The following is a 22,700-nucleotide window of genomic DNA, read 5'->3' on the forward strand; positions in this document are numbered from 1 at the left end:
TGTGGCAGGGACATCCGGGCCCAGAAAAGAATGATGTTTAGGCACGGCCTAACCACCTAAGTGAGGGCACTGAAGCTGCCGGGGGAAGGGCAAGGCCCCCGTCACAGAGCCCGGTCCCGGTGGCGCTGGATTTGTTTTGGTAAGAGGAGGCTCAAAGTCACATAAACTGCAAATTGACGCACTTGTGGATGTGCAAAGGGAGAGGAAGGTTGCCCTGCCTCCCTCGCCCATCCCAAGAAACTAACTGTACACTTTAGCTTTTTAATTTATACCTCTGTCCTTCAAACCCGTGAGCCCCTCAGAGGCTGTGATAATTTTTAAATCTGGGGCTGACCTCATGACCTCCAGGCCTTTTGTGGTTTGCGCCCTCTGTCAAATACAGAAGCTGGGAGGCCTATTAAGGTTCATAACCAAAGAGCAGTGATCTTGGAGAAGGAAAACCTAGCTTCTAAGTTCATTCACCAAGTATTTTTTGAGTGCCTTTCATGTACCAAACACTGTTTTAGGATCTTGGGATACAACCATGAATAAAAACAAAGACCACTCCCTTCATGGAGCTTAAATGGGGATGGGGAATGCAGACAATATACAGTTTAAAAATTATGTAGTATATTAAAGAGTGAGAAGTGCTGTGGAAAAAGAAAAAAGATCAAGGGGCATCAGGAGAGGTGGAGGGGAAAATTGCAGAATTAAATAGTGTCAATATAGGCCTTATTGACAAGGTGAAGGTTGAGCCGACTTGAGGAGAATTAGCTGAGTATACAACTGAGGGTGTGCTCCAGGCAGAAGAAGAAACTAATCTACAGCTCTGAGTGCTTTGTGTGTTTGTGGAAGATCAAGGAGGATCAACTTAGCTGCAGCAGAGTAAGTAAGGCAGAGAGTAGTGGGAGATGAGGTTAAGGTGATGGAAGAAGGGGGAAGTCATTTAGGGTCTTGTAGGTCATACAGGCTTTTGAACAGAGGTGTGACTTAAAGGATTACAATGTGCAGTGTTGAGAATGCATCTATTAGGAAGCTACTGCAATAAACCAAGAGAGAGAATGGATCCTAGAACCAGGATGATGAATTTGGTGAGAATTAAGAGGATTCCAGCTCTATAGAGCCAATAGAATTGGATAGTTTAGATATGAGATGTGAGAGAAAGGAAGCCATGAGGGATGATGCCTCTGTCATGAATTAAATAAGTTAATATACGTAAGGGACTTAAAATGATACAGGGTACATAGTAAACATTCAATTTTATTATACTATAATCTCATTAGCTTTAATACTCAGTATGGGTGGCTAGCACAGTGACAGTCTACATATCAGTTTCAGCATCTGTAATCACAGTTTTAAAATTCTTCAATTATGAATATTTACCAAATAAGTCAAGTATTTAAGAAATTTGTGGTCTAGTTAGGAAGATAAATACATTAAACAAACATTCATGATACAGGAGAACGTATTTTGAAAATAACAGCTTATGTAATGCACATGGCAAGGGTCCCATAATTCAAACCCACAGGGTAAAAGCTAGAATAAGGATGGGACTTGAAAGATGAGCAGAATTGAACAGGAGGAGTAGGTGGACCTGCTAAACAAAGGCAGCCAGACAGGAATGAATGTGGTGTGTTTAAAAGCAGTGGGGAGACTAAACTGACAATTTGGGAGGGTATGTTGGAAAGAGGAGAAAATAAGTTGGAGGAATAGGAGGATGAGGCCAGGTTATCCAGGTCATGGAAACCCAAAATGCAGAATTTCAACACCGGACGAGTTACTCTGGCTTTTTACCATCATTTTTCAGGAGATTGTGTGAATTAGCAGTAATTAACATGGTAAATGACTCTGATAAAACAGATACTCCCAAAGATGCCTCTTATGTTTTCCGCTAATGGATATCTTTCCCTTGCCAATTCCCAAGAGATATAGGGAGAAGAGGTTCTAAGGTTATATTCCTAAAACTATATCCTTAGGGTTGTGATATTTTTGTTTCTCTCCAGTAACTGGGCTCTGTAAGCTTCATTTTAAGACATCCTCAACAAACAAGTTTATTACAGTGTATATATCCTGGGGTTAAACTGTATATTAGAAAATATGTTGAGGCCATTCCCCAAGGTCACCCGGTTTATAGCTTGATAATATTGCTCTCTCCCTCTGGATTCATCCTAGCACCTTTGTATTAAGTATCTCTCCTCCAGGTCCTTGTTACCCCCTGTGAAAAAACTTCTCTCAGTACCTATTCCCTCTTTTTAAAAGCTGTCTACCTGAATTCTGTCAATTGATGAATTTTTCTGGTTGCCTGATGTAACACTGCTATATGTGTTGTCTCCTCTTAAAAACTTTTGTATTTCCTCACATCAGTGCCTTTCTCTCAGAATTACCATGCAAGGCTTTGTGCTTGAATGTACCATCAAAGCCACCATAAAACTTGAAGTTAACATGCATTAGATTGGTCTTGACCTAGCCATCAGAGTTATTGTTAGATGCGTACATATTTTTGGAGGAGTTTCTCAAGAATGAGGGGACTTCAAAAAGTTCATGGAAAATAGAATTTAAAGATAAAAATAAAAAATATAAACTATCTCTCAACATAGGCTTCGTCAAGGTCAAGATGCATTTTTGTAAGTGATAATACCAGTTATTTAGTCCATCCCTAAAAAACTAAGGGTCCTGGGAATTTAACCATGTCAATGCACTCTTTTTTACCTTATTAGATGAATTAAAATGAGTGCCTTTTAAAGATTTTTTTAAGACTAGAAAACAAAAAAAAGTCAGAAGAAACCAAATCAGGACTGTGAGGTAGATGCCTAATGATTTCCCATTAAAACTCTCAAGATATTGCCCTTGTTTGATGAGGAATGATCAGGAGCATTGTTGTGGTGGTGAAGGACTCTCTGGTGAAGATTTCCTGAGCATTTTTCTACTAAAGCTTTAGCTAACTTTCTCAAAACATTTTCATAATAAGCAAGTGTTACTGTTCTTTTGGCCCTTCAGAAAGTCAACAAGCAAAATGCCCTGAGCAGCCCAAAGAAAAAAATTTTTTTTGCTTTTGACCAATCCACTTTTGCTTTGGCTATACCACTTCCATCTTTTGGTAACCATTGCTTTGGTTGTGTTTTGTCTTTAGGATAATACTGGTAAAGCCATGTTTCATCTTCTGTTGCAGTTCTTCCAAGAAATGTTTCAGGATCTTGATCACTCTTGTTCAAAATTTTCATTGAATGCCCTGCTCTTGTTTGCAGGTGATCTGGGCACAACAGTTTTGGCACCGTGGAGTGGAAAGTTTGCTGAACTTTAATTTTTCAGTCAGAATTGTGTAAGCTGAACCAATTGAGATGTCTATAGTGTTGGATATTGTTTCTGCAGTTAATCATTGGTACTTTTCAATAGGGCATGGACGAGATGAATTTTTTTCCTTACAAATTGATGTGGATGGTCTGCTGCTTCAGGCTTCATCTTCAACATTGTCTCATCCCTTCTTAAAATGAGTTATTCATTTGTAAATTGATGATTTCTTTTGGCCATTGTGCCCATAAACTTTTTGTAAAACATCAATGATTTCACCATTCTTCCACCCAAGCTTCACCATAAATTTAATCTTTGTTCTTGCTTCAATTTTAGCGGGATTCATATTGCTTTGATAGGGGCTCTTTCCAAACTGATGTCTTATCTTTATTAGGGCCTCAGCTAGATCCTGTTCAGACATGTTATAAAAAGTTAGTACAAGTTTATTTTGGTGCAAAAATTTTTTGAGACCTTGTGTAGTTTTTTTATAATATGTATTTTCTATGCAATTTTTGAAGACCCCTCATAGCTGACTGAACAAAACCATAGCAATTCTTTAGTCCTGAAAAAGGTCTGTTAGAAACTAAAGGTTAAGGTATGTTACAACTTTTCCCATGTGCATCTTTCTTAAATCATTCTAATCACCTGTGGCTGTCATTTTCTTTTGCTGAAATTTGGAAATAACACCCAGTGTGTTTGTTACAAGTTTCTGAGAAGCAGGTGCTAAAGCAGCATTCGATGTGCAAGAGATTGATTAGAGAAAATGCCTATGAAGGATAAACAGAGAAGGAGGAGAAGGCAAGAAGACTCCGATTGGAATGCAGGCTAAAACATGAAAAAGCAGAAAAGGAAGGAAGTGTGAGTAGAAAGAGTCCCAGTTTACAGTGCAGTTCTGAGAGTCCCAGCCAGATCAATGAGGAGTCCTAAGCCAAAGTTATCCTGCCCAAATTGGACAGGAATGGTGCAGTTCTAGTATCTTTGCTGTGCTTAGTCATTGTCTGAGAGCAAAAAAGCTTAGTCTGGTGTAAACTTAGTGGTGCATCCAAAAGTACAGCAGCTGGAGACTATAAATCAGTTCATAATAGCATTCATGGTGTAGCTTCTCCATGATTTCTGTAAATGCCTCTTCCTAAGGCTAAGCTTAGAAAAGGAAGGTTAACAGGATGAACTATGGTCCCTGTCATTGCAGTTGGTCTTGGAATACACTGGTATTTATCCTGTCTGCACTATCCACTCTGTATTTCTCTCATTCTTGGTTATTATTTCAGTAGATATTGTCAAGTTACATGGTGCTATGACCTAAACATTCATTCCTAAGGGGTCTTAGGCCTTGGTCATCATACTTTTCTCAGTCGGAGGTTGCTATCTGTGTCCATTCACAGTTAAAACTGGGTAAGGGATTACCAAGGGTCACCCAAGTGGATCACCTGGGTTCCATGTGTACTTCTCTTTCTCCCCAATGTGTAAAAGCACCCCAACCTCCTCATACTAATCAATTATCCTTGCTTGCTAGACCCTGGGTACAAAGAGCCAAAAGTGTCCTACTACTATACACAGCTTATCATTCGATGGATCCCTGCTCTGTCCCCTTGCAAGAGAGAAAACCCTTTAAAGACCAGTACGTCTAACACTGCTCAGCCCAGAGTAGTGGGAGGTGCAGCACAAATTTTCACAGTGGGTCATTGGGAGATATTATAGATGAGATCATTCTTGCCTTCACCCCTTTGTTCCCAGATCCATGTATTCTTTCTAGTAGAGACACAGTGCCATACAGAAATCTTTGATTAGTGCCTAAATACTGAGGGATGGCATGCCATCCTTGCAGATTATTGTCACTGAGCTGCTGATTTAGCTGTGACCTCAGTAGATCTTTCCAGTGCTCTGTGAGTGGCCTACTTCATCTAAATAGTACAGTATATGATACAATAATTAGACCCCAGGGACATGACCCACTTCTGTACCTCTTTTTCTATGAAGTAGATTTTCTTGTGGATGCTCTGTCAGGTGGGATTCCATGCCTACAGAGTCCTTCTGCTAGTAGTGAGGCTAGTACCTAGGCTGTGCAGACAGGAAAGGCCAGGTTCTAGTACCTCCACTGCATATAATCAAAGTCTGAGAGCAGCTAGGGGAAGCGTGGCTTGACGTGAACTCCACAGTGCATCCAAAGACATGGAAACTGAAGACTGAGAGTCAGCCGTGTTTTCCATGGCAGGTGCTTTTTGTAGGGAGATCTGAGTAGGACACCTCTATGGCTGCCACACCAAGACAGAATGACTCTCATAAAATCACATAATGAGGAGCAGAAACATTTATACTCTTTGGTTCATATTGTGCCCTGCTGAAGCAAGAAATGTAGCATGAAAAGTTAATTCAAACTAAGAATAGCATTTTAACGAGAGCCAACCTAAATTTGTGAAAGTCTAAATTATTTTTAAGGAAATGTTTTAATTTACTTCTAAACACACATACTAATTTTGAACATACAACATACTAATATTGAATCCTGGCATAGTGTTTTTGAGAAGACTGATAAGTTAATAGGGAAAAATTATTTTTAACTATTAATAGTATTATCCATCTGCCTGTATGTAATTGCCCAAATTTCAAAAACGGTTGGTTTCGAAAGGCCCCTATATTCATAGTTTTCCACATGGATAATGTAAAGGTAACTTCAACACAGTAAATGTCGATAAACTAATAGATTTTTATCTGTACAGTTTAAAGTAATTCTTTTTGCAATATATTGAAATGACTTGCCCAAAATTCCTTACAAAGACATTGTGAGTTTAATTCCTACAGTGTCAAACTGTATATACAATGACTATGGATTAGCTTGTAGGGCCAACATAATAGGTGAACTGAAAATCAGCCTCAAGAAACCTCAGTCATTTGCCAGTTTACTTAAGGGAAATTCTCCATAGCCAAACACTGTTGCTGGTAATGAAAAGTTGCAAGCTGTCACTGGATTCTGCTTCCTTGGCAGCATATCTTAGTGATATACTGATTGATAAAGACTCAGATAATCAAATCAAGAATGCTACAGGTGGTTATTCCTCAGAAATCTTGAAAGGATTTAAGTGCATTTTCCGTGAAGTCATGCCATACAAGAAGCTGTCAGAGGTTGCCCAGTAAGGATTTAGGAAAAAAGGGAATTAAGTAATTATTTGCAGCATAAATTAAAGGGCATCAGAATATTAGTGTCTTATGTTTCTATATTACTAATTACAGCTTGGCTGGTCACTCATTTAAATATCACAGCAAATTTATGATGTAGGGTCCATTGTTATCCTCATTTGCAGATGAGGAAACTGAGCACGAAGAAGTTAAATGGCCTTCCAAAAGTCATAGAGCTTATGGCAGAACGAGGATTCAAACCCAGGCAGTCTAACTCTTAACCACTATATTATATCTGCCATTAAATAGACAGCTGGTTATTTTGGATAAAATAATCTATCCCTAAGATATGTTTGGTAGGATACTGCTATCATTGACCTCTTGAATCTCCTTTTTCTATGTTTCCAAGCTGACCAACCCTTTTTCCGAAAGACATAAATTATTGTATTATATGAATTGATATATGAGATAATTGTTAAGCATTTTAGACGTGTAATCTTTTTTAGATATCTTTTTCTTTATTCCATAATGGAGGACAGCAAATTCAAAAGCTGTAGGAGCCAGGCATGTAACAAAAATAAGGTAAGTGGCCTGGTATAAGGAAATTTGGATTGGTGAGAACTGTGGCAAACCACTGCTCACTAATCACTTGGCTCCAGGTGCCCTATGCAAATGTGGACCCACTGTTATTATATCTTCTCATTTTTCAAGAGATCACAAAAATCTTTATTTTAGGTAACACCTTTTTTTTTTAGGGTTGGAAACTAATTTTTAAAATTATAAACAACTGTGTACACTAAATAAAACATATCTGCCTATACGTTTATTTTACAATTTGACTTTGAAGAGAAATCTTTATTTCTTATCTCAACTAATACTTATTGATGGCCTATTATATGTTCATTTATATTTTACACTCACGTATGTGCAAAAATGTACAAGAATGTCCATTGTAGCATTTTTTACAAAGTGGAAATAAAGCAGGGACTTTGTGTTATTAATTTCTATAACAGTTCTGGCATAGAGTAAGTAATATATATTTGCTGAAAAAAAATCTGTAATCTAAGTGTTCATAAACAAAACTGGTTAATTACATTATGGTAACTCCACACAATGAAACACTATATAACAGTTAAAGAAAAATGAAAAATTCTCCAAGACGTATTTTCAAGTGTAAGAAGCAAGTTGCAGAAGATGTTTCCATTTGTATCAAAGCAAAATTAAACATATATGATATGCATAAATATGTAAGTAGATAACAAAAGCTCTAGACAGTTATATACTAAACTATTACAATGATAATTCTGAAGAGAAGAATAAAAAGTGGGACTTTACTTTTTACTTGATTAAAAGTAAATTATTTAAAACTATTATTTTAGAAGAAAATATGAACATTTGTTGTACATTTTAAAAGACTAAATATTTAGCCCCATCAATAAATTAATTAAAATACAACAATCATGTGATATAATTTCTTAACTTTCAGGTTAGCGAAGTTTAAAAAAAAAAAAAAACTGAGGACAAAGACCAGTGTTGACAAGAGTATATAAAATAGAACAATCTCATGCTCTATGGAGAAGTAAATAAAACTTAGGTACTACATATTAAATCTTTAATGTGTATACACTCTGACAAGGCATTCTCATTCCTAGGGATTTATCTTCGGAAGATAACTGGAAATTGTACAGAGACACAAATACCAAAATGTTTCTTGCAATGTTGTTTATAATATTTAAATATAAAAAACAAGTTAATACCAATAATTAGGTAATTGGTTAAATAAATGTACCATAATAAAAAATTATGAAATCATTATAAAGGTGATATATACCTATACTTATTAGCATGCAACTATATCCATGAGATGTACTATGACAAAGAATATAAACACACTTACATACATAGCCATATATATATGGGAGACAGTGCAGGATCGTGATTAAACACTCTGGAGTCAGACTCCCTCAATTTGAATATAAGCACTGCCCCTTACTAAGCTTTGTGATTTGAGACAATTTATTGAAACTTTCTTTTCTTTAGTTTTTCTCACTATAAAATGGGATTAAAAATATCATCTTCCACATATAGTTGTAAGAAATACTCCATAACATACTCTATTATTTTACATAAAGAGGTATCTGGAAAAAAAATCATCAACATGGTTGTCTTTCTGTAGTGAAATTGAATGGATTTATTTGCTTTCTTATATATATCTCTCTATGTCATTTGAATTTTCTGAAATGAACTCATATTATCTTTGTAAATAGAGCAGATGATAGTTGTAAGAATGGATGATTACTAGGAAGGAAGGGAGGGAGGAAGGGAGGATACCTGACTGCTTCAGGCTGGTCTCATAAGTAAGCAATACCTTCATAAAGTTACAAAGAAGTACAAGGTATAGTCTTCAGCTCTATAGATTGAAAAAGTCAACTTTACTATTTTATCCAGTGTAGATCAGACTATAGGGAACTGATGGAAACTGCAAATTCATGGAAGACTCATTAATAAACCAGAACGTACATAAGTCAGCTCATTCTTTTACAAATAGGAAAGCACAAGTTAGAAATGCAACTCTTTTTATTTTCTTTCTCCAGGGGAAAACATGAACGCAGTCCCCCACTACCACAAGTTATGCAGTCAGTGTCCTACATTTGGGGAAATTGCAGGGGTCAACACATCTGAAGTGGAATAGATAAGCCTTGTTCTGGAAAAACCACCTTCACAATCATGGTATCTCACCTACCAGGTAAGTGTACAAATACAACTCTTTCATCAAAACCTTGCCTGATAAATTAAAATGACAATGAAATCCTAATAAATACATAATAGGATAGCTAAAGTTTAAAATACTGACTACCAAGTGTTAACAAGGATATGGAACAACTAGAACTCTCATACATTGTTATTAATAGTAAGAATGCAAAAATGGTATAGCCTCTTTGTGAAACAGTATGACAGTACCTCATAAAGTTAAACACACTTTACCTTATGACCCAGTGGTTCTACTCCTAGGTATTTACCCCAGAGAAATGAACACATATGTCCATGCAAAAATGTGTATGTAAATATTCATAGTAGCATTATTCTAATAGCTAAAAATATAAAGTATCCTAAATCTCCTTGGGTACTTGATAAACAAATTGTGGATATATTCATACCCATGGGATATTGCTCAGTAATACACATAGCAGTATGGATGAATTTCAAAAGCAGGCAAAGAGAAAAAAGTCAAACACAAAATACTACATTTTATACGATTCCATTTATATAAAATTCTAGAAAAGGCAAAATTACCAGTGGCAGAAAGCAGATCAACATTGCCTGGGGCCAAGGATGAGGGGAGGTCACCAAGGGCAAAGGGCCCTGTTCTACATTTCCATAGTAGAGTTTCTTACACAGTTGTTTGCAGCTGGCAAAATTCATCAAACGCTATGCATAAAATTGATTAATTTTAATATGTGTCATTAATATCTTAATGAACAAAAGAGTTATTTGTTGAGGATGAAGTCAGTTTTTATTATCTGGTAAATAATATCATTCCATTAATTCCCTTTCTCAGTATACTCATTTGTACTGTAAGAATTAAACTTTAAAGGAGACTAGAATACCTACATCCATTGGTGGAGCATCCTTTCCTTTAATTATTTTTCCCAAACAATGGGAATTCTGGAATTTCTATATCAATTTAGTTTTAGGGGTAACTAGTTAAAAGTAGAGGCAAAAAAATTTGTATAAAAATTGCATTTGTATATTAAGCACACTTTTATTTAAGTTGTGAGTTTATTTCAGGGGAGTATTGGGGGGGCTAAGATGCCTTATAAAATATAAAGCCTCCCAATCCATTGTTAGTGGCACTTTTTTTTTGAATACTGTATTGACCTCAATCAGGTACTAGTCAGTTATAAATATTTGTGTTACATACTAATATTATCAGGAAGATGTTTTAAAACATGACCTTAAGGGTGTTCTCTTCATTGTCTGTTTTACTATATTCAGTTTGAAAGAATGAGAGAAAGAGAGATGGTGTAATTCTTGACTTTATTTCCAAATTCTAGCAATCCATTATGTTTCATTATGTTCAGAGCCTTTACCTGTTCACAATCTCCATATTTATATTCAGTTATTTAAAATGCATTGATGCCTTGACAGTTCAGTTTTTAGCTTAAGTGTCCTTTTTGTGGACTATTGCCTATATCCAAGGCCAAAAGGTTATTCCGATATTTTCCTAATACTACAAAGTATGTTTTGGAGTCAGATAAACCTGGGTTTGAAGACATTAATTTATAATTTCAGCAAGATGTTTCTCCTTCATCTGTATAATAGGGATATTTATACCTACCTAAGGAGGCAAGGATTAAATACATATAAATGCACTAATCACAGCATCTGTCACGTGCAAACCCAGAAACAAACACTGAAAAATTACAAAGAGTTATAGATAAGTCAAAAAGGAGATAAAGGAAAAATTATATAAAATCATATAAAAATACTCAAAAGAGTTTTGTATGGAATCATATGAAATATTTAGCCTAAAGAAGTCAGGAAAAAAGAGGAAAAGAGGAGGAAAAAACACAAGACAGAAAACAAATACCAAGATGGTAGATTTAAACCCCACGATATCAATGATCACATTAAATGTAAACATCTAAATATCTAAAATGCAAATTGAAAGATTGGACAAGAAAGCAAGACCCAGCTACATCCTTTCTACAAAAAACTTGCTGTAAATATGAAGACACAGACAAATTAAAAGTAAAAGGATGGAAAAAAAACACTATTCAGAAGAAAGATAGAGTAGCTATATACATATCAGACAATGTAGATTTCCGAACAAGGAATAAAATTAGTCTTTTTCCCTCCTTAGAACTCTGGTCCCCCAGGTCCCTTCCTGTGAGGCAACACATTGCCCATTTTTCTGTATCTTTTCAGAATGAGTTTATGAATATATAAGCATATATCACTTTTATTTTTCACCAAGGGGAGCATACTGTATTCACTGTTCTGTACTTTGTTTTTCCAAATATATCTAGGACATTATTCTATAGTATCACTCCATATAGATTTATCTCATTCTTTTTAACTACTGTATAGTAAAGAATAAAGATTTTTTTTAAGATCTTCGTCAAAGATACCAGGGTCTCTAAATTCTAGCTAACATGGCTAGATGAAGCGCTTCCAAAATATGATTTGAATATAACTTAAGAACACTGAACACCTGCACGTCCAACACATTCAAAACTAAGGTCAATATCTCAGCATGCCACATTCCTACCCTCATCACCACAATTCGCGCTTGTACCGATTTCTCATTTTTTAAGGATGTCACCCTCCACCCATCTGGTCTCTAAGGTAATTCTTAACTTCCCCTTGTTCCTTATCTTTCCATAGTTAGTAGCCAAAGTCTTGTAGTTGCAACTGTTAAGATATCTCAATAAGTTGGAGATGGATGATGAAAATCTTTTTGAATTTTATTTTTAGTTACTCAATGTATTGGAAATAAGACTATCTTCATCCATCTCCAGTCTCCATTGCCAGATGTTTTGTTTTTCCTAGAATGTTGCATCATAGAACTTCTGTTCTTTAAAATGATAAATTGATATTTTTAATATTCCTACCCCAAAAGTTTCTTTCCAGAGTCTTTTTTTTTTTTTTTCCTGAGACAGGGTCTTGCTCTGTTGCTGGGGCTGGAGTACATGATCCTAGCTTGCTGTAACCTCAAACACCTGGGCTCAAGTGATCCTCCTGTCTCTGCCTCCTGAGTAGCTGGGACTACAGGTGCATGCCACCACACCTGGAAAATTTTTAAACATTTTGTAGAAATGGGGTCTCAGTATATTGCCTAGGCTGGTCTCAAACTCCTGGGCTCATGCAATACTCCTGTCCTTTGGCTTCCCAAAGTTCTAGGATTATAGGTGTGGTCCACCGTGCCTGACCAGAGTCTTTCTTAATAATTTTATTCACTGTTTTTCTGATTTAAAATGTTTCAGGTCTGACAGGATATATAGTGTTATATAATTATAAGTTGGGTTTAGAGATCATTTTTCTTTTGACAAGCTCCAAGTACTTTAGTAAGTTTTATTTTATGTATCCTAATAATATTACAGTGAAATAGGTTGAAGAAAATATTTTCTTTTCAATTTACAAATGAAGGAACAGAAACACAGATATATCAGGTAATTTGTGCTTGGCTACACAGTATGTTAGTGGCAGAACTGGGACTAGAACCCAGGTTTTCTGACTTTCAAGCCAGATTATAAATTTTGGGATCATAAAACTGTCTACTCTGCAATTTTTAAAGAGAAATGGCATGTACTCTCACACATTCTGAATTTCTAGAGCTGTAATAATAATCTGTTAAAAAAGAGAAATGCCTTCCTTTGAGAATCTCATTGGAAAAGAACATTTTGCAAGAAAAGTAGAGAATACATACATACATATTCAACCACTGAATCTCCTCATCAAGAACTTCTCTGTAAAATAAGCTTAAAATGTGATGACATCAGGCCCAATGCTACACCTATTTTTATTCCTCAAATATTGTCCAAACATATAAATGTTCTGGACTCTAAATCAATCACTTGAAACTGGTCGACTACAGCTTTGAAAATATTGGAAGCATCATGAACATCATGCCCATCTGTCATTTCTTTTCATCAGAGAACATATATAGCCTGCAATCATTCATAGCAATATCTCATGGCTCTGGTAAAAGCTCATGAATAGCCTTCTCTATTCATTCTTTATTCAGCCTTCTCTATTCAGTTGCTATTTCCGAGTAATTAGATGAATTCAAAAGTCCAACAAACTAAATTCTAAGTGGCAACTCAGTGGCAACAGGAATAGTTGAATAAATTATTTTATTTAAATGGAAAACCCATTTTTCTCTGAAGTAGAGCAATTTGCAAGAAGCACTAGCAAAACTAGCCTATGAAAAGAGAATTTAAACTTGGAAAAATTTTATTGCATTTATAGTAATATGTTAGAATTTGATTAAACATTTTAATTACAGTCACTTTCTCTTTGAGCTCTTATTTCATCAATAAGATTGTTGTACCTTGGCTTTGTTCTTTTGGTGGAACAAGATAGATTAAAATTTTATTGTATTTAGCAATGTGTATTTTGGATTATTTGTGTACATAATTCTAATATTATTTTTTGTTTCTTATCTGTATATCTGAGCATGCGTACATACACATAGAACAAGTAGCATTTGAGAACTATTTAGGTGTGAAGAAGGAGAACATATAGTTGGTATAATTTATCTAAAATAAAAAATGTGATAGGACTGAAATAGGTAGGCTTTTTAAGCAAGGAAAATTTAATATGTAAGCATCCATGGAATCAAAATAATAGGAGAGGGTAGATGATAAAAAATAGATAATGAATACCTAAAATAATTCATCACATAATTGATATTATAATTACAGAAATTTAAAGAATCCTTCCATATATTCTCATAAATATTGGTATTAATTTTTCTACATTTTTTGTTTGCACATATATACACACATAATTTTAATATAATTGTTATATACAGTGGTTGTAATCTTGTATTCTGACTTGGAAAAAATAATCACATTTTAGAGATAAGAAATTCTTTGGAAAATTATGATGTATGTTCTGTTTGATATTTCAAAATATTGATAATGTAAATACATAGGAAGAATCATTCTCATAAAATCCCCTCATATATTTTTTGAAATAATAGGTAGTGAAAAAAATTACTAAGAAATAAATATACTTACTTAATCTGTTTGCAGTATTTTTTTTCTTTATCAGTGATTCCTTTTTCCCCTGTCAGGCAAAAGGCAATATATATGTCCTTAACTGCATTCTGTGCTCTTTAGAAATGCACAAATTTTTGTTATCAATCAGTTGAAATATTCTCATGCTATTAGTGCAAAATACTAATGTGTTGAGTGGATGGGAACATTTTGCCCATATCAGTTAAACCTAGCTAAATACCCCAAATTGATTTTGTATCTCAAGAAGATTTTTGTTTCCTAAGGCTTATCAAGACTTTTCAAGAGTACTTTATTTCCATCCATTGGCAAGACTTCATCTAGTAGATGTAGTAGCTTTTATCACTGGTCATAGGAAATTTTCCTTCCCTATGGAGTCCCCTGTTGAGAAATCATCCATCTTTCCCCATTGGTTTGAGGAATAATCATGTGATTTTCTTTGGCCAATGAAATGAGCAGAGGTGAGAAAAGTCATTCTGTGAAGAATCTTTAAGAGCCAGTACATGGTTCACTGGTTCTCTTTTCCCTCTGCCTTGAGACTGGCAATAATGTAACCATTGTTCTACCAGCCTGGTTACTGAATCAGAGACTCCAGCTGTCCTGGGATAGGCATCTAGCATGACAAAAAAGTAAACTTCTGTTGTTGCAAACCACTGAGATTTTAGAGGTCACTGAGTTATTTCAGGGAGATAATAATCTTGCCAATTTGTGTGGGCAGCCACCTGGCAAGCATGTGTAGAGACAGCTTCTAAGGGTGTTAGGTAAAGAAGTAGTAACTGTAAAATTGAATGAAGCAAATTTTATCTTATCCTAACAGACACAAAAATAGCAAAATGTGTTTCTTAAAATCCCTATCAAGATTCTTAAATAGTTTTGGTTCACAGAGTTCTTTGATACAAAGACACAGAGGACTCTATTTGCCCAAACATAAATAAGCATGTACTTGCCTCTCTACTTTTGGCTACATGATCTTTAACATCTCATACAACAAACCTTTTTGGATACTGCAGGCTAAGGTAATATACCTGTCTATCTAGTCCTGTGGTACTTTTATACTTTCTGGTCATAATATATTAAATGCCTGTATTGCCTTGCTACATTGTCAGTTTCATGAAAGCAAAAAATGTTCTGTTCTATTGTACCGGTCAAGCTAGTGGTAGGAAGCTGGGATTTGAAAGATATTGAACAAAGGGACATTTCACAGAGTCATGGGCAAGATTATGGAATTATTGGGCATGTTGAGACACCCAGGAAGTAGCAACACCAGGAAAACAATAGCACCCATAGGTCTGAAGAGGCAAGGGGAGAATATGGTGTCATTGGATCTTTTTGGAGGCTGGGGTAATGGAAGATGCGGTCATTCAATAGGAGCTATATTAGTAGAGGGTTATAGTCATTACCACAATAGTACCCCAAGAAAGTGAAATCACAGGGGAAGAAATACCCTCATCTCATCTCTGTCTGCCCTTCTATCTCCTACCAGTGCTTTCCACTGGCTAAATCTCATAGAAAGTCAGAGGGTAAGGGAACTTGTTGATAAAGTTCCAGAGATCAGCCGCTTGGGGCAGAAAGGAAGGCACAGGATGAAGGATGGGTCTTGGGAGGGCAGACAAAATAGCCTACACACCTCCTTATTGCTATACTTCTAGTTCCCATTTGTTTGCCTGGTACATACGAAGTGCTGAAAGATATTTGCTGAGTGAAAGAATTAATAGCATAGACATTAAAACTAAAGTAATTAACCTGGGAGATTTGGCTATATTTCTTGGTTTTTTAAAAAATTATTTTACTTCAAGTTATCTTGTCACTGAATCTTGTTGTGAGAATCTTTTAGCTGTTTATATTAAATGCTTAAGAAACTACATTTTGAACTCCTATAAAGAGCACCAAGAAGTAAAGTAATTGGGGAAACAATTGTATGAGAGATGATATTGGTATGCAAAAAAAAAAAAAATGAGGTGACTCATTTGAACGAGTTTGTGGGGTAGATAATGATGTGAAGAAGGTGAATCATAAATTGTAATTCATGACATGCAATTACACCAACACAGTGACTCAAATTATCACTGGTATTGGAGTGTCAGCTAGGGCATGACTTTAGGAAATCATGTTGCTGTGGCACTTGATCACAATGGCAACAATGACGATTACAACGATTGTGAGGTGGGCTGATCATCTCTAGGTTGTAAAGTTTATAACAAGGAAAGAAAAGATTGGTACTTGGACTCTTAAACCAAAGCATGAAGGGAAGATCAGAAAGTTTCTATGGAAGTTTTAAGCAGGACTTCTTAACTTAGAATCCGTGATTAGAATACACATTTCTTATGTTAAAGTAGGGGCACTTGGTGGGGAAAAGTGAAACACTAAAATTTGGGATGGAGATAGTGGCAGGCATAGGAAAAGCTAACAACTTAGAACCCCCAAATCCTCTTAAACCTGCCTTGAGAATGGAAGCAGCTCTCTCCCACTGTCGGAAGAAACCAGTCTTTGCTTGGATAGAAATTTTTTACTAACTCGACCTGGAGCAGTTGCCTCTCAAGGGGTTGTCTGTTACCCTTAAGACAGCTCCCCACAAACCTCAGCCACTTTTCATTGCCACCCCTCGTTGTCTCTAGAGCCATAATGAGAATTAAATCCCAGCATAACCCTGATGCAAAATTAGAAGTTCTGCTCTAGGAGGCAGTCATTTTGCCAATTTGTTTAGGTGAGAACCTGGCAGACATGAATTAGATTATATTTTAAAGAGATGAGGGCAAGAAGAACGAAATGTAAGATTAAGTTAAGCCAGTGGTCCTCAAAATCTGGTCATTGGACCAGCCGGCATCAGCATTACCTGCGAACTTGTTAAAAATGCAAATTCTCAAGCTTTACCCCAGATGTAATGAATCAGAAATTCTGGGGCATGGTGTCCCAGCAATCTGTTCTAATAACTCCTCCTGGTGATTCTGATGCATGTTAATTTTTGAGAACCATGGGAATATGCTAAATGTGTGTATGTGGCCTCTACTAAGATTTCATTTAGTATTTTAGCTAGCACAGTTGGGAATGGGGCTAACAGTTGGCTGATCAATGGAAACCTGGACTCAACAATTGTCCATGGTCAATGAGATTGAGATTATAGAACTTCCCTGAAATAATGTAGAAGAGGAGTCTTGATGGCTTAGAGAAATGGGAATGTTGGTACAGATTTAAAATGTGCAGTTTGCTCCACCATCTTTTCACCTTCTTTAACCCAAGATAATCTAGAGGACACCCCCTTGATGAAAACATTATGAAATGCATTGGTGAGGGGAACAGCAGCATCCTTGAAAACCTCTGCGGTGGCTATCCCTGACAGCTGATGGTGGATATGGGAGATATTGTCATGAAAATGAACTCCCTGATTTGAATGAAAAAGATGAGATCCCAAAGTGTTAGAGACAAGTGGCAGCTCTTTACTGTCAGAGAAAAGACAGGCACAATTAATCCTAATAAGACACAGGTCATAGAGTAGTAATCAGAGTGTTTTGACCATAATCAAGATATGCTGATGGTTAATTGATCATAAGGTCACTAGGAGTTAAATAGATGGGCAACCTAATAAGGTATCTCTTCACTCACATAAAATAAAAACATCTTAGTTCTGGTGGGCAGAAACCAACCTAAATTGTCATATTGAGAATTCTTGGCCTCATACTCAGTTCACAGACTTAAGCCAATTCGTAGACCCAAAGCCCCCTTAATTAAGGAGCAGGCCAAGTCACTTCGAAGAAGAGTATGTGGCCTTCACTGTTTTTCCAGATGAACTTTTGATCACTTACCAGGATGATTGCTACTGGTGAAGGGAAATCCCCAGTCCTGACTCTGAAATCATGTTGATCCTTGGACACAAAACACCATCAAGATCTAATGGTCAGAGTATGGACTTACGGAGGTCAGGTGATAAACAAGGTCATGACTTCAGTATACCTCATAGTGGCTCCTGTAAGTCCACAGACCTATTCTGTGGGATTTTCACAGTTTCTGAATATATAACAAAATAAATATTTTATCAACTGAGGCACCAGCTTAGAAACAACAGCTGGCTAGTTTTAGTTTAGGTTGCTATCCTACAAAGTGTATTACGTACCTTATAGATATAATGCCATCTGCCTTATAGCCAGAATATGGAGGTTCAGGACCCAAAGAGTGGAGGTGGAAGTTACTTCTCTCACTATTACACCTAGTGTTTCACTTAAGGGTTCAGAGGTTTAGAAGTCCTAATTCCCAAAGGAGGACAGTTTCTGCCAGAAAACAGTCATTGTTCTATTGAATTAGAAGCTGAAACCATCATTTGGTTAGTTTGTGCTCTTCATGCTACAAAACCAACAGGAAAAAAAGGGAGTTACTCTGTTGGCCTAGGTAATTGGATCCAACTGCCATGGGGAAATTGGGTTACTGTTATACAGCAGGGGCGAGGAGGACATGTGTGGAACTCAGTGGTTTCACTGAGGAACCTCTTATTCTTCCCTAAAAATGGCTAATGAGAAGCTCTGGGAACCCAATAAAGACAGCACTACTAAGAATTTTAAATTGTGGAAATAAAGTTTTGGGTCACCCTACTAAGTAAAGAAACCCAACCCATAAAAATACAGGAAAAAAGGAAATGATGAATATCATTTTAGGTCTCATGACCAGTTACAGAATCAGAGATTACAGTAGTATATCTTTTAATTTGTTTTCTTTTCCCCACTTTCTCTGCTACTGAATATGAAGAATTTTGATGGGAGGGGAATATTACAATTTAAGTATCAGGAAAGAGTGTGAATGAACTGAAATCACTCCAGGACTACAGAACAGCTGATAGGACTGAGTGTCACATTTTGTGTGGGGCAAGAATTTCTTCATGTGATTGAAGGGGGAAAATGAATGCTGTCAGGCAAAAATGGTGAACTGTGATGCTTATCTCTGTTCCCCTCTTATACTAGTTATCTTTTGCTGCATAACAAATTACCCCCAAATTTAGTAGGTTAAAAAATAGTCCTTTATTTCTATGAGTCAGGAATCTGAATGTGGTTTAGTGAAGGGCTGAAGCCTTGTCTGAAGACTTGACAGATAAAGGATACACTTACAAGCTCACCCAGGTAGACAATGACAGGATTCAGTTCCTTGTCCTACAGTGTTGGGCTCAGGGCATTTCCTTGCTAGGTTCGAGACTTCTCTCATGTCCTTTCCATGTGGAAACTGTCCATAGGGCAGATCATACCATACCGGCTCCCTTAGAGTAAGCAAGTGAAAGAACAAGACAATGTCCAAGATGAAAGCCCAAGATGGAAGCAAGGATAAAACCTTACCTCAGAAGTGATACTCTAACATGTTTGCTGTATTCTATTCACTTGAAATGTTTGCCTACATCCAGTTCACCCTCATAGGGAGAATATTACACAAAGGGATGCATATCAGGAGGCAGGGATCATTGGGGACCACCTTAGAGACTCCCTCTCATACTCCCAATTCATTTATTGCCCTTATGTGGATCCCATCTGGACTGTATCACTTGGGCCCATCCCCTCTGGCTTTCTGTTGGGTTTTGCCAGTGGAAAAGCCACGCAGGAGAATGGGAAAGAAAAAAGAAGTAGGAATATTTCTTTCCGTGCTTTCTTCCTGAACTTCATGCTGTTTCTGTCAGTGGTTGTACTCTTTATTATTATCCTACAACTTCTGCCTCATGGCCCCACTTCATAGCTCCAGCCCTCACTGAGTATTAGTAACACCATTTCCTCCCCTTCCCCTGTCAGGACTAGGCATGCCTTAGGCTGTCCACAATTGCTAGTTCCTGGATACCTCAATGTCCCTTCCTGATTCTTCAACTCTAACTCTATAAATGGTCCTTTAATTAAATTCTCTTTTGTTTCCCTGGTAGGACCTTGAATAATACACATTTCTTAAAAGAAGAGATTATAGATTACTATTTTTTTAGTCTTAGTGCCAATCATAGTAGGCACTTAATGTTGGATGAATGATGGATAGATGGGTGAAAGTTTGAGTAATATGAAAGAAAGAGAAAATATTTTAAATTATATGAAAATTCTTCACTGATGTAGAGACATTAGGCTTCTTATGTTTTGTCTGCGACAATAAGGGAGAAAAGATTTAAATGATCTCTAAGGAAAAATGATAGTTTTAGAGAAGTAATTTTTTTTTTTCTTCTGAAGAAAAGGAAAAAAAGAGACTTGCTTAAATCAAGTTCATGGCAGTGTAAGAGTTTTTCAGAAGATAACCCAGTTTACAGAGGCAAAAATGCATACCAAATTGGCTTAATATTAAATAACCATAACCAAAGGGTGTGGTTATTTTTATACGATTCCTAAAAATTAATATTATTCCAACCATATGTGTCATGAAAAAACTCTTACCAATGATTTTTAAATTTATGATAATAATGAAGGGTGACTAAACTGATGTTTGAAAGTGTTTAAGAGTTTCTGGCATAAAATACTTCACGGCAAACCATATTGTGATTTAAAAGATAATGTACGGTAAGTAATAGACTCTAACCCACTGAAGAAAGACAACTAGAAGCATTTACTAAGTTAGATGATTTTATTCTGCAAGATGTAATATCATGGAAATCTGGCATATTCACAATTTACTTTGTCAGGGCAAAGTACCATATTCTCTGAGATGTTGGCTTGTATCCCTTTGCCATCATAGTAAAAAATACCCTTAGTGTTCTGGGTTATAATTTCCCTGTCAATATAATGCAAATGCTAAAGACCATCTGTTTTGATTCTGCAAAGTATATTATAGCAGCCTTTCAAATAATTTTCAAAAATTGATTTGCCCAGTATTTACCCTACCTGCCCTCACCTCAGGATGCATATACTTGGACAGTAAATTTGTAGTCTTTATTGCCCCCCAGGCCCATATGATTACTTGCAGTGAACAAATGAATAAGAGAATATTTGCAAGGCTGGTGTAGAGACAGCGAGGAAGAACAAAATGTCTAGGTGGAATCTAGTGTGTTCAAAAGCATTTTATTAGTGAAGAATTTATTTTTTAAAATGTATTTTTATATAGGCCAATTACCCAGCTAATTTATGTTTTTAAAAATCTCTAGGAGTGTCTTTTCTTGTCTTAATTGGCAGTTTTATTGGCATAGTGTTGACAACAGCCCTCATTAATACAACATTCATTGCACTGAAAGAAACCTAAGATGGTATGCTGCAGGGCATAAAAATATCTCAAACGACTCTGCACCTTCCCAACATTTGCAATCAGTAAACTCAAAAAGTTGAGAGAGAAATTAATAAGGTGACAGAAACCAATAATGTTCAAAAAGAAACTCTAACACTAAAAACCTCAACCTCTTAATTAGGTCCTCTCTTCCATTTTAAACATAAACATGCATAGGCCTATGTATATCTTCATATTAACATATTTAAGAATATACTTACTTTTGCAGACTTAAACTACCTTATAGATCCTGAAAGAGGCAAAAGATCTAGGAAATTGTTCAGTTAATATAGAATCAAGAATTCTTTTAATTAAAAATATTTATAATCAGCATCCCGATTATACTAGTTATCTTTTGCTGCATAACAAATTACCCCCAAATTTAGTAGGTTAAAAAATAGTCCTTTATTTCTATGAGTCAGGAATCTGAATGTGGTTTAGTGAAGGGCTGAAGCCTTGTCTGAAGACTTGACAGATAAAGGATACACTTACAAGCTCACCCAGGTAGACAATGACAGGATTCAGTTCCTTGTCCTACAGTGTTGGGCTCAGGGCATTTCCTTGCTAGGTTCGAGACTTCTCTCATGTCCTTTCCATGTGGAAACTGTCCATAGGGCAGATCATACCATACCGGCTCCCTTAGAGTAAGCAAGTGAAAGAACAAGACAATGTCCAAGATGAAAGCCCAAGATGGAAGCAAGGATAAAACCTTACCTCAGAAGTGATACTCTAACATGTTTGCTGTATTCTATTCACTTGAAATGTTTGCCTACATCCAGTTCACCCTCATAGGGAGAATATTACACAAAGGGATGCATATCAGGAGGCAGGGATCATTGGGGACCACCTTAGAGACTCCCTCTCATACTCCCAATTCATTTATTGCCCTTATGTGGATCCCATCTGGACTGTATCACTTGGGCCCATCCCCTCTGGCTTTCTGTTGGGTTTTGCCAGTGGAAAAGCCACGCAGGAGAATGGGAAAGAAAAAAGAAGTAGGAATATTTCTTTCCGTGCTTTCTTCCTGAACTTCATGCTGTTTCTGTCAGTGGTTGTACTCTTTATTATTATCCTACAACTTCTGCCTCATGGCCCCACTTCATAGCTCCAGCCCTCACTGAGTATTAGTAACACCATTTCCTCCCCTTCCCCTGTCAGGACTAGGCATGCCTTAGGCTGTCCACAATTGCTAGTTCCTGGATACCTCAATGTCCCTTCCTGATTCTTCAACTCTAACTCTATAAATGGTCCTTTAATTAAATTCTCTTTTGTTTCCCTGGTAGGACCTTGAATAATACACATTTCTTAAAAGAAGAGATTATAGATTACTATTTTTTTAGTCTTAGTGCCAATCATAGTAGGCACTTAATGTTGGATGAATGA

The sequence above is a fragment of the Propithecus coquereli genome, unplaced genomic scaffold (assembly GCF_000956105.1).
Source record: "Propithecus coquereli isolate 6110/MARCELLA unplaced genomic scaffold, Pcoq_1.0 Scaffold3, whole genome shotgun sequence".
Taxonomy (NCBI): Eukaryota; Metazoa; Chordata; class Mammalia; order Primates; family Indriidae; genus Propithecus; species Propithecus coquereli.